The sequence below is a fragment of the Schistocerca gregaria genome, chromosome 6 (assembly GCF_023897955.1).
Source record: "Schistocerca gregaria isolate iqSchGreg1 chromosome 6, iqSchGreg1.2, whole genome shotgun sequence".
NCBI classification, from domain to species: Eukaryota; Metazoa; Arthropoda; class Insecta; order Orthoptera; family Acrididae; genus Schistocerca; species Schistocerca gregaria.
In genome coordinates this window covers 30,774,003-30,788,070 of record NC_064925.1, presented here as the reverse complement: position 1 = coordinate 30,788,070, position 14,068 = coordinate 30,774,003, and the positions used below count along the sequence as shown (strand labels likewise).

At 49.6% G+C, this 14,068-nt stretch overlaps 10 non-coding genes across 10 annotated transcripts; all 10 read right to left on the bottom strand.

The window, feature by feature from the left end:
* Positions 1–539: 539 nt before the first annotated feature.
* On the bottom strand, positions 540–615 carry Trnaa-agc (transfer RNA alanine (anticodon AGC)). The gene has a single exon. It is a non-coding gene; the product is annotated as a tRNA-Ala (tRNA).
* A 410-nt stretch (positions 616–1,025) lies between these two features.
* Positions 1,026–1,098, bottom strand: Trnaa-ugc (transfer RNA alanine (anticodon UGC)). The gene has a single exon. It is a non-coding gene; the product is annotated as a tRNA-Ala (tRNA).
* A 1,002-nt stretch (positions 1,099–2,100) lies between these two features.
* On the bottom strand, positions 2,101–2,173 carry Trnaa-agc (transfer RNA alanine (anticodon AGC)). The gene has a single exon. It is a non-coding gene; the product is annotated as a tRNA-Ala (tRNA).
* A 1,492-nt stretch (positions 2,174–3,665) lies between these two features.
* On the bottom strand, positions 3,666–3,738 carry Trnaa-agc (transfer RNA alanine (anticodon AGC)). Its single transcript has one exon. It is a non-coding gene; the product is annotated as a tRNA-Ala (tRNA).
* A 1,491-nt stretch (positions 3,739–5,229) lies between these two features.
* Positions 5,230–5,302, bottom strand: Trnaa-agc (transfer RNA alanine (anticodon AGC)). The gene has a single exon. It is a non-coding gene; the product is annotated as a tRNA-Ala (tRNA).
* A 1,492-nt stretch (positions 5,303–6,794) lies between these two features.
* Trnaa-agc (transfer RNA alanine (anticodon AGC)) lies at positions 6,795–6,867 on the bottom strand. Its single transcript has one exon. It is a non-coding gene; the product is annotated as a tRNA-Ala (tRNA).
* A 1,492-nt stretch (positions 6,868–8,359) lies between these two features.
* Positions 8,360–8,435, bottom strand: Trnaa-agc (transfer RNA alanine (anticodon AGC)). Its single transcript has one exon. It is a non-coding gene; the product is annotated as a tRNA-Ala (tRNA).
* Positions 8,436–9,924: 1,489 nt separating this feature from the next.
* On the bottom strand, positions 9,925–9,997 carry Trnaa-agc (transfer RNA alanine (anticodon AGC)). Its single transcript has one exon. It is a non-coding gene; the product is annotated as a tRNA-Ala (tRNA).
* Positions 9,998–11,489: 1,492 nt separating this feature from the next.
* Positions 11,490–11,565, bottom strand: Trnaa-agc (transfer RNA alanine (anticodon AGC)). Its single transcript has one exon. It is a non-coding gene; the product is annotated as a tRNA-Ala (tRNA).
* Positions 11,566–13,054: 1,489 nt separating this feature from the next.
* Positions 13,055–13,127, bottom strand: Trnaa-agc (transfer RNA alanine (anticodon AGC)). Its single transcript has one exon. It is a non-coding gene; the product is annotated as a tRNA-Ala (tRNA).
* Between the last annotated feature and the right edge of the window lie 941 nt (positions 13,128–14,068).

Below are 14,068 nucleotides of genomic sequence, written 5' to 3'. Positions count from 1 at the left end.
CTCACGCTAGTGACAGCCTCATTTATAGTCCGACGTCGCCCCAAAGCGAATGAGCACATTTCGCCTACGGCTTAGGCCGCCCTCCTAGTGTGGCTGCTCGGTGTCTGCAGGCAGCGAGGGGCTGCAAGCTTCCTGCGTTCGCACCTATGTCACCTGTGCTTGCTTGTCAGAGATAGAGTATCGCAAAACATACAAATCACTCCATGAATTGATTGCTACGGCATCTGTTATCAGACGTCACAACTAGCAACACCAGTAGCAGCCGACTGCACGCAAAGAATAGGAATGTGCAGTGGGATTTACGTGAACCCGGCGTAAGGCAGATCTTTCCGACGTAGGCTTAAGAATCTTATGGGAACACTTGTACTGTTTGTAAATTAAGTGTAGGAGTTGGAGGAGGGTGCTTCCTGCGCACGAATAACAGCACGCTTGCCAATTGTGGATGCTAATCGTTCTTTTGTATCTGCCTAGACACATCTGCTGGCTGTGAATTACTCCACTTGCATGGCAAGGTGCGCATGTAGGTGTGTTAAAAATTCTGGAGGCGCTGGGTATCGATCCCAGTACCTCTCGCATGCTAAGCGAGCGCTCTACCATCTGAGCTACGCCCGATCCATGTCAAATGGTGCTACATACAGCAATATCAATGTCACAGACGCTTGCACTCCCATTATTCCGCAGACAAACACTACTCTCTATGTATCTGTGAGGGTGTCTTTCAGGTTTCGTGCATTCTGTATTGAATCGTAGTTGGCCACAATGGAAGTGGCACGCATCACGTCGAAAATAGAATTCGGACACCGCTCTGAGTAAGACGAACGTGTTGTCCACTTTCTAGACTTCAATGACGTTAAGCCGTGATACCTAAGACAGACCTGCACTCGATGACAGCCGGTCCCCACACATACATCTTGCTCTCCTTACGTCAGTATGCATCACACAAGTCTGTGACGCTGGCTTTGCAACATCTTGCGTGCTTTTAGGTTCGCCGCGATCAACACTTGGCATCCACTGACCACAAAACATGGAGGCGCCGGGGCTTGAACCCGGGACCTTTCACATGCAAAGCGAACGCTCTACCAACTGAGCTACGCCCCCATCCGCAACCAAACTGCGCTATTCTCCATTCCTTGAGACTCTGATGTGCACGGACACGATGCTTGGTTTGTAGCGCTGAAGGGACCAGAGTACAAAGGCGCGGACACGTTCATATACACAAGAGTTCCAAGTAGTTTCGATGCTCTGGTATTACGAATGCAAATTCCGTCTGTTTTTAACGTCTTAAATTGAAAGGGGGGTCACAAATTGCTCCGTTTTCACTCCTTGTCGACAATCACACAGCACCTGAGGTAACAAGCACATCTCGAGCCCCATTCTGCACTCCACTGTTCATGCAAACTCAGTGCCTCGCTCTTTGCTACTGTGTACCACTCTTGTCGTCCAACTGCAAAACACTGGGCCACAACAAGTTTCCACGTCTCCATTGCACTGCGCAAACTACGAAACGCTCCCCAAACATGGCACTCGCCCATGCAGCCGACTTTTACGACTTTACACGACGCTCACGCTAGTGACAGCCTCATTTATAGTTCGACGTCGCCCCAAAGCGAATGAGCACATTTCGCCTACGGCTTAGGCCGCCCTCCTAGTGTGGCTGCTCGGTGTCTGCAGGCAGCGAGGGGCTGCAAGCTTCCTGCGTTCGCACCTATGTCACCTGTGCTTGCTTGTCAGAGACAGACTATCGCAAAACATACAAATCACTCCATGAATTGATTGCTACGGCATCTGTTATCAGAAGTCACAACTAGCAACACCAGTAGCAGCCGACTGCACGCAAAGAATAGGAATGTGCAGTGGGATTTACGTGAACCCGGCGTAAGGCAGATCTTTCCGACGTAGGCTTAAGAATCTTATGGGAACACTTGTACTGTTTGTAAATTAAGTGTAGCAGTTGGAGGAGGGTGCTTCATGCGCACGAATAACAGCACGCTTGCCAATTGTGGATGCTAATCGTTCTCTTGTATCTGCCTAGACACATCTGCTGGCTGTGAATTACTCCACTTGCATGGCAAGGTGCGCATGTAGGTGTGTTAAAAATTCTGGAGGCGCTGGGTATCGATCCCAGTACCTCTCGCATGCTAAGCGAGCGCTCTACCATCTGAGCTATGCCCCCTCCATGACAAATTGTGCTACATACAGCAATATCAATGTCACAGACGCTTGCACTCCCATTATTCCGCAGACAAACACTACTCTCTATGTATCTGTGAGGGTGTCTTTCAGGTTTCGTGCATTCTGTATTGAATCGTAGTTGGCCACAATGGAAGTGGCACGCATCACGTCGAAAATAGAATTCGGACACCGCTCTGAGTAAGACGAACGTGTTGTCCATTCTCTAGACTTCAATGACGTTAAGCCGTGATACCTAAGACAGACCTGCACTCGATGACAGCCGGTCCCCATACATACATCTTGCTCTCCTTACGTCAGTATGCATCATACAAGTCTGTGACGCTGGCTTTGCAACATCTTGCGTGCTTTTAGGTTCGCCGCGATCAACACTTGGCATCCACTGACCACAAAACATGGAGGCGCCGGGGCTTGAACCCGGGACCTTTCACATGCAAAGCGAACGCTCTACCAAATGAGCTACGCCCCGATTCGCGACCAAACTGCGCTATTCTCCATTCCTTGAGACTCTGATGTGCACGGACACGATGCTTGGTTGGTTTGTAGCGCTGAAGGGACCAGAGTACAAAGGCGCGGACACGTTCATATACACAAGAGTTCCAAGTAGTTTCGATGCTCTGGTATTACGAATGCAAATTCCGTCTGTTTTTAACGTCTTAAATTGAAAGGGGGGTCACAAATTGCTCCGTTTTCACTCCTTGTCGACAATCACACAGCACCTGAGGTAACAAGCACATCTCGAGCCCCATTCTGCACTCCACTGTTCATGCAAACTCAGTGCCTCGCTCTTTGCTACTGTGTACCACTCTTGTCGTCCAACTGCAAAACACTGGGCCACAACAAGTTTCCACGTCTCCATTGCACTGCGCAAACTACGAAACGCTCCCCAAACATGGCACTCGCCCATGCAGCCGACTTTTACGACTTTACACGACGCTCACGCTAGTGACAGCCTCATTTATAGTTCGACGTCGCCCCAAAGCGAATGAGCACATTTCGCCTACGGCTTAGGCCGCCCTCCTAGTGTGGCTGCTCGGTGTCTGCAGGCAGCGAGGGGCTGCAAGCTTCCTGCGTTCGCACCTATGTCACCTGTGCTTGCTTGTCAGAGACAGACTATCGCAAAACATACAAATCACTCCATGAATTGATTGCTACGGCATCTGTTATCAGAAGTCACAACTAGCAACACCAGTAGCAGCCGACTGCACGCAAAGAATAGGAATGTGCAGTGGGATTTACGTGAACCCGGCGTAAGGCAGATCTTTCCGACGTAGGCTTAAGAATCTTATGGGAACACTTGTACTGTTTGTAAATTAAGTGTAGGAGTTGGAGGAGGGTGCTTCCTGCGCACGAATAACAGCACGCTTGCCAATTGTGGATGCTAATCGTTCTCTTGTATCTGCCTAGACACATCTGCTGGCTGTGAATTACTCCACTTGCATGGCAAGGTGCGCATGTAGGTGTGTTAAAAATTCTGGAGGCGCTGGGTATCGATCCCAGTACCTCTCGCATGCTAAGCGAGCGCTCTACCATCTGAGCTACGCCCCCTCCATGACAAATTGTGCTACATACAGCAATATCAATGTCACAGACGCTTGCACTCCCATTATTCCGCAGACAAACACTACTCTCTATGTATCTGTGAGGGTGTCTTTCAGGTTTCGTGCATTCTGTATTGAATCGTAGTTGGCCACAATGGAAGTGGCACGCATCACGTCGAAAATAGAATTCGGACACCGCTCTGAGTAAGACGAATGTGTTGTCCATTCTCTAGACTTCAATGACGTTAAGCCGTGATACCTAAGACAGACCTGCACTCGATGACAGCCGGTCCCCATACATACATCTTGCTCTCCTTACGTCAGTATGCATCATACAAGTCTGTGACGCTGGCTTTGCAACATCTTGCGTGCTTTTAGGTTCGCCGCGATCAACACTTGGCATCCACTGACCACAAAACATGGAGGCGCCGGGGCTTGAACCCGGGACCTTTCACATGCAAAGCGAACGCTCTACCAAATGAGCTACGCCCCGATTCGCGACCAAACTGCGCTATTCTCCATTCCTTGATACTCTGATGTGCGCGGACACGATGCTTGGTTGGTTTGTAGCGCTGAAGGGACCAGAGTACAAAGGCGCGGACACGTTCATATACACAAGAGTTCCAAGTAGTTTCGATGCTCTGGTATTACGAGTGCAAATTCCGTCTGTTTTTAACGTCTTAAATTGAAAGGGGGTCACAAATTGCTCCGTTTTCACTCCTTGTCGACAATCACACAGCACCTGAGGTAACAAGCACATCTCGAGCCCCATTCTGCACTCCACTGTTCATGCAAACTCAGTGCCTCGCTCTTTGCTACTGTGTACCACTCTTGTCGTCCAACTGCAAAACACTGGGCCACAACAAGTTTCCACGTCTCCATTGCACTGCGCAAACTACGAAACGCTCCCCAAACATGGCACTCGCCCATGCAGCCGACTTTTACGACTTTACACGACGCTCACGCTAGTGACAGCCTCATTTATAGTTCGACGTCGCCCCAAAGCGAATGAGCACATTTCGCCTACGGCTTAGGCCGCCCTCCTAGTGTGGCTGCTCGGTGTCTGCAGGCAGCGAGGGGCTGCAAGCTTCCTGCGTTCGCACCTATGTCACCTGTGCTTGCTTGTCAGAGACAGACTATCGCAAAACATACAAATCACACCATGAATTGATTGCTACGGCATCTGTTATCAGACGTCACAACTAGCAACACCAGTAGCAGCCGACTGCACGCAAAGAATAGGAATGTGCAGTGGGATTTACGTGAACCCGGCGTAAGGCAGATCTTTCCGACGTAGGCTTAAGAATCTTATGGGAACACTTGTACTGTTTGTAAATTAAGTGTAGGAGTTGGAGGAGGGTGCTTCCTGCGCACGAATAACAGCACGCTTGCCAATTGTGGATGCTAATCGTTCTCTTGTATCTGCCTAGACACATCTGCTGGCTGTGAATTACTCCACTTGCATGGCAAGGTGCGCATGTAGGTGTGTTAAAAATTCTGGAGGCGCTGGGTATCGATCCCAGTACCTCTCGCATGCTAAGCGAGCGCTCTACCATCTGAGCTACGCCCCCTCCATGACAAATTGTGCTACATACAGCAATATCAATGTCACAGACGCTTGCACTCCCATTATTCCGCAGACAAACACTACTCTCTATGTATCTGTGAGGGTGTCTTTCAGGTTTCGTGCATTCTGTATTGAATCGTAGTTGGCCACAATGGAAGTGGCACGCATCACGTCGAAAATAGAATTCGGACACCGCTCTGAGTAAGACGAACGTGTTGTCCACTCTCTAGACTTCAATGACGTTAAGCCGTGATACCTAAGACAGACCTGCACTCGATGACAGCCGGTCCCCATACATACATCTTGCTCTCCTTACGTCAGTATGCATCATACAAGTCTGTGACGCTGGCTTTGCAACATCTTGCGTGCTTTTAGGTTCGCCGCGATCAACACTTGGCATCCACTGACCACAAAACATGGAGGCGCCGGGGCTTGAACCCGGGACCTTTCACATGCAAAGCGAACGCTCTACCAAATGAGCTACGCCCCGATTCGCGACCAAACTGCGCTATTCTCCATTCCTTGAGACTCTGATGTGCACGGACACGATGCTTGGTTGGTTTGTAGCGCTGAAGGGACCAGAGTACAAAGGGGCGGACACGTTCATATACACAAGAGTTCCAAGTAGTTTCGATGCTCTGGTATTACGAATGCAAATTCCGTCTGTTTTTAACGTCTTAAATTGAAAGGGGGGTCACAAATTGCTCCGTTTTCACTCCTTGTCGACAATCACACAGCACCTGAGGTAACAAGCACATCTCGAGCCCCATTCTGCACTCCACTGTTCATGCAAACTCAGTGCCTCGCTCTTTGCTACTGTGTACCACTCTTGTCGTCCAACTGCAAAACACTGGGCCACAACAAGTTTCCACGTCTCCATTGCACTGCGCAAACTACGAAACGCTCCCCAAACATGGCACTCGCCCATGCAGCCGACTTTTACGACTTTACACGACGCTCACGCTAGTGACAGCCTCATTTATAGTTCGACGTCGCCCCAAAGCGAATGAGCACATTTCGCCTACGGCTTAGGCCGCCCTCCTAGTGTGGCTGCTCGGTGTCTGCAGGCAGCGAGGGGCTGCAAGCTTCCTGCGTTCGCACCTATGTCACCTGTGCTTGCTTGTCAGAGACAGACTATCGCAAAACATACAAATCACTCCATGAATTGATTGCTACGGCATCTGTTATCAGAAGTCACAACTAGCAACACCAGTAGCAGCCGACTGCACGCAAAGAATAGGAATGTGCAGTGGGATTTACGTGAACCCGGCGTAAGGCAGATCTTTCCGACGTAGGCTTAAGAATCTTATGGGAACACTTGTACTGTTTGTAAATTAAGTGTAGGAGTTGGAGGAGGGTGCTTCCTGCGCATGAATAACAGCACGCTTGCCAATTGTGGATGCTAATCGTTCTCTTGTATCTGCCTAGACACATCTGCTGGCTGTGAATTACTCCACTTGCATGGCAAGGTGCGCATGTAGGTGTGTTAAAAATTCTGGAGGCGCTGGGTATCGATCCCAGTACCTCTCGCATGCTAAGCGAGCGCTCTACCATCTGAGCTACACCCCCTCCATGACCAATTGTGCTACATACAGCAATATCAATGTCACAGACGCTTGCACTCCCATTATTCCGCAGACAAACACTACTCTCTATGTATCTGTGAGGGTGTCTTTCAGGTTTCGTGCATTCTGTATTGAATCGTAGTTGGCCACAATGGAAGTGGCACGCATCACGTCGAAAATAGAATTCGGACACCGCTCTGAGTAAGACGAACGTGTTGTCCATTCTCTAGACTTCAATGACGTTAAGCCGTGATACCTAAGACAGACCTGCACTCGATGACAGCCGGTCCCCATACATACATCTTGCTCTCCTTACGTCAGTATGCATCATACAAGTCTGTGACGCTGGCTTTGCAACATCTTGCGTGCTTTTAGGTTCGCCGCGATCAACACTTGGCATCCACTGACCACAAAACATGGAGGCGCCGGGGCTTGAACACGGGACCTTTCACATGCAAAGCGAACGCTCTACCAAATGAGCTACGCCCCGATTCGCGACCAAACTGCGCTATTCTCCATTCCTTGAGACTATGATGTGCGCGGACACGATGCTTGGTTGGTTTGTAGCGCTGAAGGGACCAGAGTACAAAGGCGCGGACACGTTCATATACACAAGAGTTCCAAGTAGTTTCGATGCTCTGGTATTACGAATGCAAATTCCGTCTGTTTTTAACGTCTTAAATTGAAAGGGGGGTCACAAATTGCTCCGTTTTCACTCCTTGTCGACAATCACACAGCACCTGAGGTAACAAGCACATCTCGAGCCCCATTCTGCACTCCACTGTTCATGCAAACTCAGTGCCTCGCTCTTTGCTACTGTGTACCACTCTTGTCGTCCAACTGCAAAACACTGGGCCACAACAAGTTTCCACGTCTCCATTGCACTGCGCAAACTACGAAACGCTCCCCAAACATGGCACTCGCCCATGCAGCCGACTTTTACGACTTTACACGACGCTCACGCTAGTGACAGCCTCATTTATAGTTCGACGTCGCCCCAAAGCGAATGAGCACATTTCGCCTACGGCTTAGGCCGCCCTCCTAGTGTGGCTGCTCGGTGTCTGCAGGCAGCGAGGGGCTGCAAGCTTCCTGCGTTCGCACCTATGTCACCTGTGCTTGCTTGTCAGAGACAGACTATCGCAAAACATACAAATCACTCCATGAATTGATTGCTACGGCATCTGTTATCAGAAGTCACAACTAGCAACACCAGTAGCAGCCGACTGCACGCAAAGAATAGGAATGTGCAGTGGGATTTACGTGAACCTGGCGTAAGGCAGATCTTTCCGACGTAGGCTTAAGAATCTTATGGGAACACTTGTACTGTTTGTAAATTAAGTGTAGGAGTTGGAGGAGGGTGCTTCCTGCGCACGAATAACAGCACGCTTGCCAATTGTGGATGCTAATCGTTCTCTTGTATCTGCCTAGACACATCTGCTGGCTGTGAATTACTCCACTTGCATGGCAAGGTGCGCATGTAGGTGTGTTAAAAATTCTGGAGGCGCTGGGTATCGATCCCAGTACCTCTCGCATGCTAAGCGAGCGCTCTACCATCTGAGCTACGCCCAATCCATGTCAAATTGTGCTACATACAGCAATATCAATGTCACAGACGCTTGCACTCCCATTATTCCGCAGACAAACACTACTCTCTATATATCTGTGAGGGTGTCTTTCAGGTTTCGTGCATTCTGTATTGAATCGTAGTTGGCCACAATGGAAGTGGCACGCATCACGTCGAAAATAGAATTCGGACACCGCTCTGAGTAAGACGAACGTGTTGTCCATTCTCTAGACTTCAATGACGTTAACCCGTGATACCTAAGACAGACCTGCACTCGATGACAGCCGGTCCCCATACATACATCTTGCTCTCCTTACGTCAGTATGCATCATACAAGTCTGTGACGCTGGCTTTGCAACATCTTGCGTGCTTTTAGGTTCGCCGCGATCAACACTTGGCATCCACTGACCACAAAACATGGAGGCGCCGGGGCTTGAACCCGGGACCTTTCACATGCAAAGCGAACGCTCTACCAAATGAGCTACGCCCCGATTCGCGGCCAAACTGCGCTATTCTCCATTCCTTGAGACTCTGATGTGCACGGACACAATGCTTGGTTGGTTTGTAGCGCTGAAGGGACCAGAGTACAAAGGCGCGGACACGTTCATATACACAAGAGTTCCAAGTAGTTTCGATGCTCTGGTATTACGAATGCAAATTCCGTCTGTTTTTAACGTCTTAAATTGAAAGGGGGGTCACAAATTGCTCCGTTTTCACTCCTTGTCGACAATCACACAGCACCTGAGGTAACAAGCACATCTCGAGCCCCATTCTGCACTCCACTGTTCATGCAAACTCAGTGCCTCGCTCTTTGCTACTGTGTACCACTCTTGTCGTCCAACTGCAAAACACTGGGCCACAACAAGTTTCCACGTCTCCATTGCACTGCGCAAACTACGAAACGCTCCCCAAACATGGCACTCGCCCATGCAGCCGACTTTTACGACTTTACACGACGCTCACGCTAGTGACAGCCTCATTTATAGTTCGACGTCGCCCCAAAGCGAATGAGCACATTTCGCCTACGGCTTAGGCCGCCCTCCTAGTGTGGCTGCTCGGTGTCTGCAGGCAGCGAGGGGCTGCAAGCTTCCTGCGTTCGCACCTATGTCACCTGTGCTTGCTTGTCAGAGACAGACTATCGCAAAACATACAAATCACTCCATGAATTGATTGCTACGGCATCTGTTATCAGAAGTCACAACTAGCAACACCAGTAGCAGCCGACTGCACGCAAAGAATAGGAATGTGCAGTGGGATTTACGTGAACCCGGCGTAAGGCAGATCTTTCCGACGTAGGCTTAAGAATGTTATGGGAACACTTGTACTGTTTGTAAATTAAGTGTAGGAGTTGGAGGAGGGTGCTTCCTGCGCACGAATAACAGCACGCTTGCCAATTGTGGATGCTAATCGTTCTCTTGTATCTGCCTAGACACATCTGCTGGCTGTGAATTACTCCACTTGCATGGCAAGGTGCGCATGTAGGTGTGTTAAAAATTCTGGAGGCGCTGGGTATCGATCCCAGTACCTCTCGCATGCTAAGCGAGCGCTCTACCATCTGAGCTACACCCCCTCCATGACAAATTGTGCTACATACAGCAATATCAATGTCACAGACGCTTGCACTCCCATTATTCCGCAGACAAACACTACTCTCTATGTATCTGTGAGGGTGTCTTTCAGGTTTCGTGCATTCTGTATTGAATCGTAGTTGGCCACAATGGAAGTGGCACGCATCACGTCGAAAATAGAATTCGGACACCGCTCTGAGTAAGACGAACGTGTTGTCCATTCTCTAGACTTCAATGACGTTAAGCCGTGATACCTAAGACAGACCTGCACTCGATGACAGCCGGTCCCCATACATACATCTTGCTCTCCTTACGTCAGTATGCATCATACAAGTCTGTGACGCTGGCTTTGCAACATCTTGCGTGCTTTTAGGTTCGCCGCGATCAACACTTGGCATCCACTGACCACAAAACATGGAGGCGCCGGGTCTTGAACCCGGGACCTTTCACATGCAAAGCGAACGCTCTACCAAATGAGCTACGCCCCGATTCGCGACCAAACTGCGCTATTCTCCATTCCTTGAGTCTCTGATGTGCACGGACACGATGCTTGGTTGGTTTGTAGCGCTGAAGGGACCAGAGTACAAAGGCGCGGACACGTTCATATACACAAGAGTTCCAAGTAGTTTCGATGCTCTGGTATTACGAATGCAAATTCCGTCTGTTTTTAACGTCTTAAATTGAAAGGGGGGTCACAAATTGCTCCGTTTTCACTCCTTGTCGACAATCACACAGCACCTGAGGTAACAAGCACATCTCGAGCCCCATTCTGCACTCCACTGTTCATGCAAACTCAGTGCCTCGCTCTTTGCTACTGTGTACCACTCTTGTCGTCCAACTGCAAAACACTGGGCCACAACAAGTTTCCACGTCTCCATTGCACTGCGCAAACTACGAAACGCTCCCCAAACATGGCACTCGCCCATGCAGCCGACTTTTACGACTTTACACGACGCTCACGCTAGTGACAGCCTCATTTATAGTTCGACGTCGCCCCAAAGCGAATGAGCACATTTCGCCTACGGCTTAGGCCGCCCTCCTAGTGTGGCTGCTCGGTGTCTGCAGGCAGCGAGGGGCTGCAAGCTTCCTGCGTTCGCACCTATGTCACCTGTGCTTGCTTGTCAGAGACAGACTATCGCAAAACATACAAATCTCTCCATGAATTGATTGCTACGGCATCTGTTATCAGAAGTCACAACTAGCAACACCAGTAGCAGCCGACTGCACGCAAAGAATAGGAATGTGCAGTGGGATTTACGTGAACCCGGCGTAAGGCAGATCTTTCCGACGTAGGCTTAAGAATCTTATGGGAACACTTGTACTGTTTGTAAATTAAGTGTAGGAGTTGGAGGAGGGTGCTTCCTGCGCATGAATAACAGCACGCTTGCCAATTGAGGATGCTAATCGTTCTCTTGAATCTGCCTAGACACATCTGCTGGCTGTGAATTACTCCACTTGCATGGCAAGGTGCGCATGTAGGTGTGTTAAAAATTCTGGAGGCGCTGGGTATCGATCCCAGTACCTCTCGCATGCTAAGCGAGCGCTCTACCATCTGAGCTACGCCCAATCCATGTCAAATTGTGCTACATACAGCAATATCAATGTCACAGACGCTTGCACTCCCATTATTCCGCAGACAAACACTACTCTCTATGTATCTGTGAGGGTGTCTTTCAGGTTTCGTGCATTCTGTATTGAATCGTAGTTGGCCACAATGGAAGTGGCACGCATCACGTCGAAAATAGAATTCGGACACCGCTCTGAGTAAGACGAACGTGTTGTCCATTCTCTAGACTTCAATGACGTTAAGCCGTGATACCTAAGACAGACCTGCACTCGATGACAGCCGGTCCCCATACATACATCTTGCTCTCCTTACGTCAGTATGCATCATACAAGTCTGTGACGCTGGCTTTGCAACATCTTGCGTGCTTTTAGGTTCGCCGCGATCAACACTTGGCATCCACTGACCACAAAACATGGAGGCGCCGGGGCTTGAACCCGGGACCTTTCACATGCAAAGCGAACGCTCTACCAAATGAGCTACGCCCCGATTCGCGACCAAACTGCGCTATTCTCCATTCCTTGAGACTCTGATGTGCACGGACACGATGCTTGGTTGGTTTGTAGCGCTGAAGGGACCAGAGTACAAAGGCGCGGACACGTTCATATACACAAGAGTTCCAAGTAGATTCGATGCTCTGGTATTACGAATGCAAATTCCGTCTGTTTTTAACGTCTTAAATTGAAAGGGGGGTCACAAATTGCTCCGTTTTCACTCCTTGTCGACAATCACACAGCACCTGAGGTAACAAGCACATCTCGAGCCCCATTCTGCACTCCACTGTTCATGCAAACTCAGTGCCTCGCTCTTTGCTACTGTGTACCACTCTTGTCGTCCAACTGCAAAACACTGGGCCACAACAAGTTTCCACGTCTCCATTGCACTGCACAAACTACGAAACGCTCCCCAAACATGGCACTCGCCCATGCAGCCGACTTTTACGACTTTACACGACGCTCACGCTAGTGACAGCCTCATTTATAGTTCGACGTCGCCCCAAAGCGAATGAGCACATTTCGCCTACGGCTTAGGCCGCCCTCCTAGTGTGGCTGCTCGGTGTCTGCAGGCAGCGAGGGGCTGCAAGCTTCCTGCGTTCGCACCTATGTCACCTGTGCTTGCTTGTCATAGACAGACTATCGCAAAACATACAAATCACTCCATGAATTGATTGCTACGGCATCTGTTATCAGAAGTCACAACTAGCAACACCAGTAGCAGCCGACTGCACGCAAAGAATAGGAATGTGCAGTGGGATTTACGTGAACCCGGCGTAAGGCAGATCTTTCCGACGTAGGCTTAAGAATCTTATGGGAACACTTGTACTGTTTGTAAATTAAGTGTAGGAGTTGGAGGAGGGTGCTTCCTGCGCACGAATAACAGCACGCTTGCCAATTGTGGATGCTAATCGTTCTCTTGTATCTGCCTAGACACATCTGCTGGCTGTGAATTACTCCACTTGCATGGCAAGGTGCGCATGTAGGTGTGTTAAAAATTCTGGAGGCGCTGGGTATCGATCCCAGTACCTCTCGCATGCTAAGCGAGCGCTCTACCATCTGAGCTACGCCCCCTTCAAGATAAATTGTGCTACATACAGCAATATCAATGTCACAGACGCTTGCACTCCCATTATTCCGCAGACAAACACTACTCTCTATGTATCTGTGAGGGTGTCTTTCAGGTTTCGTGCATTCTGTATTGAATCGTAGTTGGCCACAATGGAAGTGGCACGCATCACGTCGAAAATAGAATTCGGACACCGCTCTGAGTAAGACGAACGTGTTGTCCATTCTCTAGACTTCAATGACGTTAAGCCGTGATACCTAAGACAGACCTGCACTCGATGACAGCCGGTCCCCATACATACATCTTGCTCTCCTTACGTCAGTATGCATCATACAAGTCTGTGACGCTGGCTTTGCAACATCTTGCGTGCTTTTAGGTTCGCCGCGATCAACACTTGGCATCCACTGACCACAAAACATGGAGGCGCCGGGGCTTGAACCCGGGACCTTTCACATGCAAAGCGAACGCTCTACCAAATGAGCTACGCCCCGATTCGCGACCAAACTGCGCTATTCTCCATTCCTTGAGACTCTGATGTGCGCGGACACGATGCTTGGTTGGTTTGTAGCGCTGAAGGGACCAGAGTACAAAGGCGCGGACACGTTCATATACACAAGAGTTCCAAGTAGTTTCGATGCTCTGGTATTACGAATGCAAATTCCGTCTGTTTTTAACGTCTTAAATTGAAAGGGGGGGTCACAAATTGCTCCGTTTTCACTCCTTGTCGACAATCACACAGCACCTGAGGTAACAAGCACATCTCGAGCCCCATTCTGCACTCCACTGTTCATGCAAACTCAGTGCCTCGCTCTTTGCTACTGTGTACCACTCTTGTCGTCCAACTGCAAAACACTGGGCCACAACAAGTTTCCACGTCTCCATTGCACTGCGCAAACTACGAAACGCTCCCCAAACATGGCACTCGCCCATGCAGCCGACTTTTACG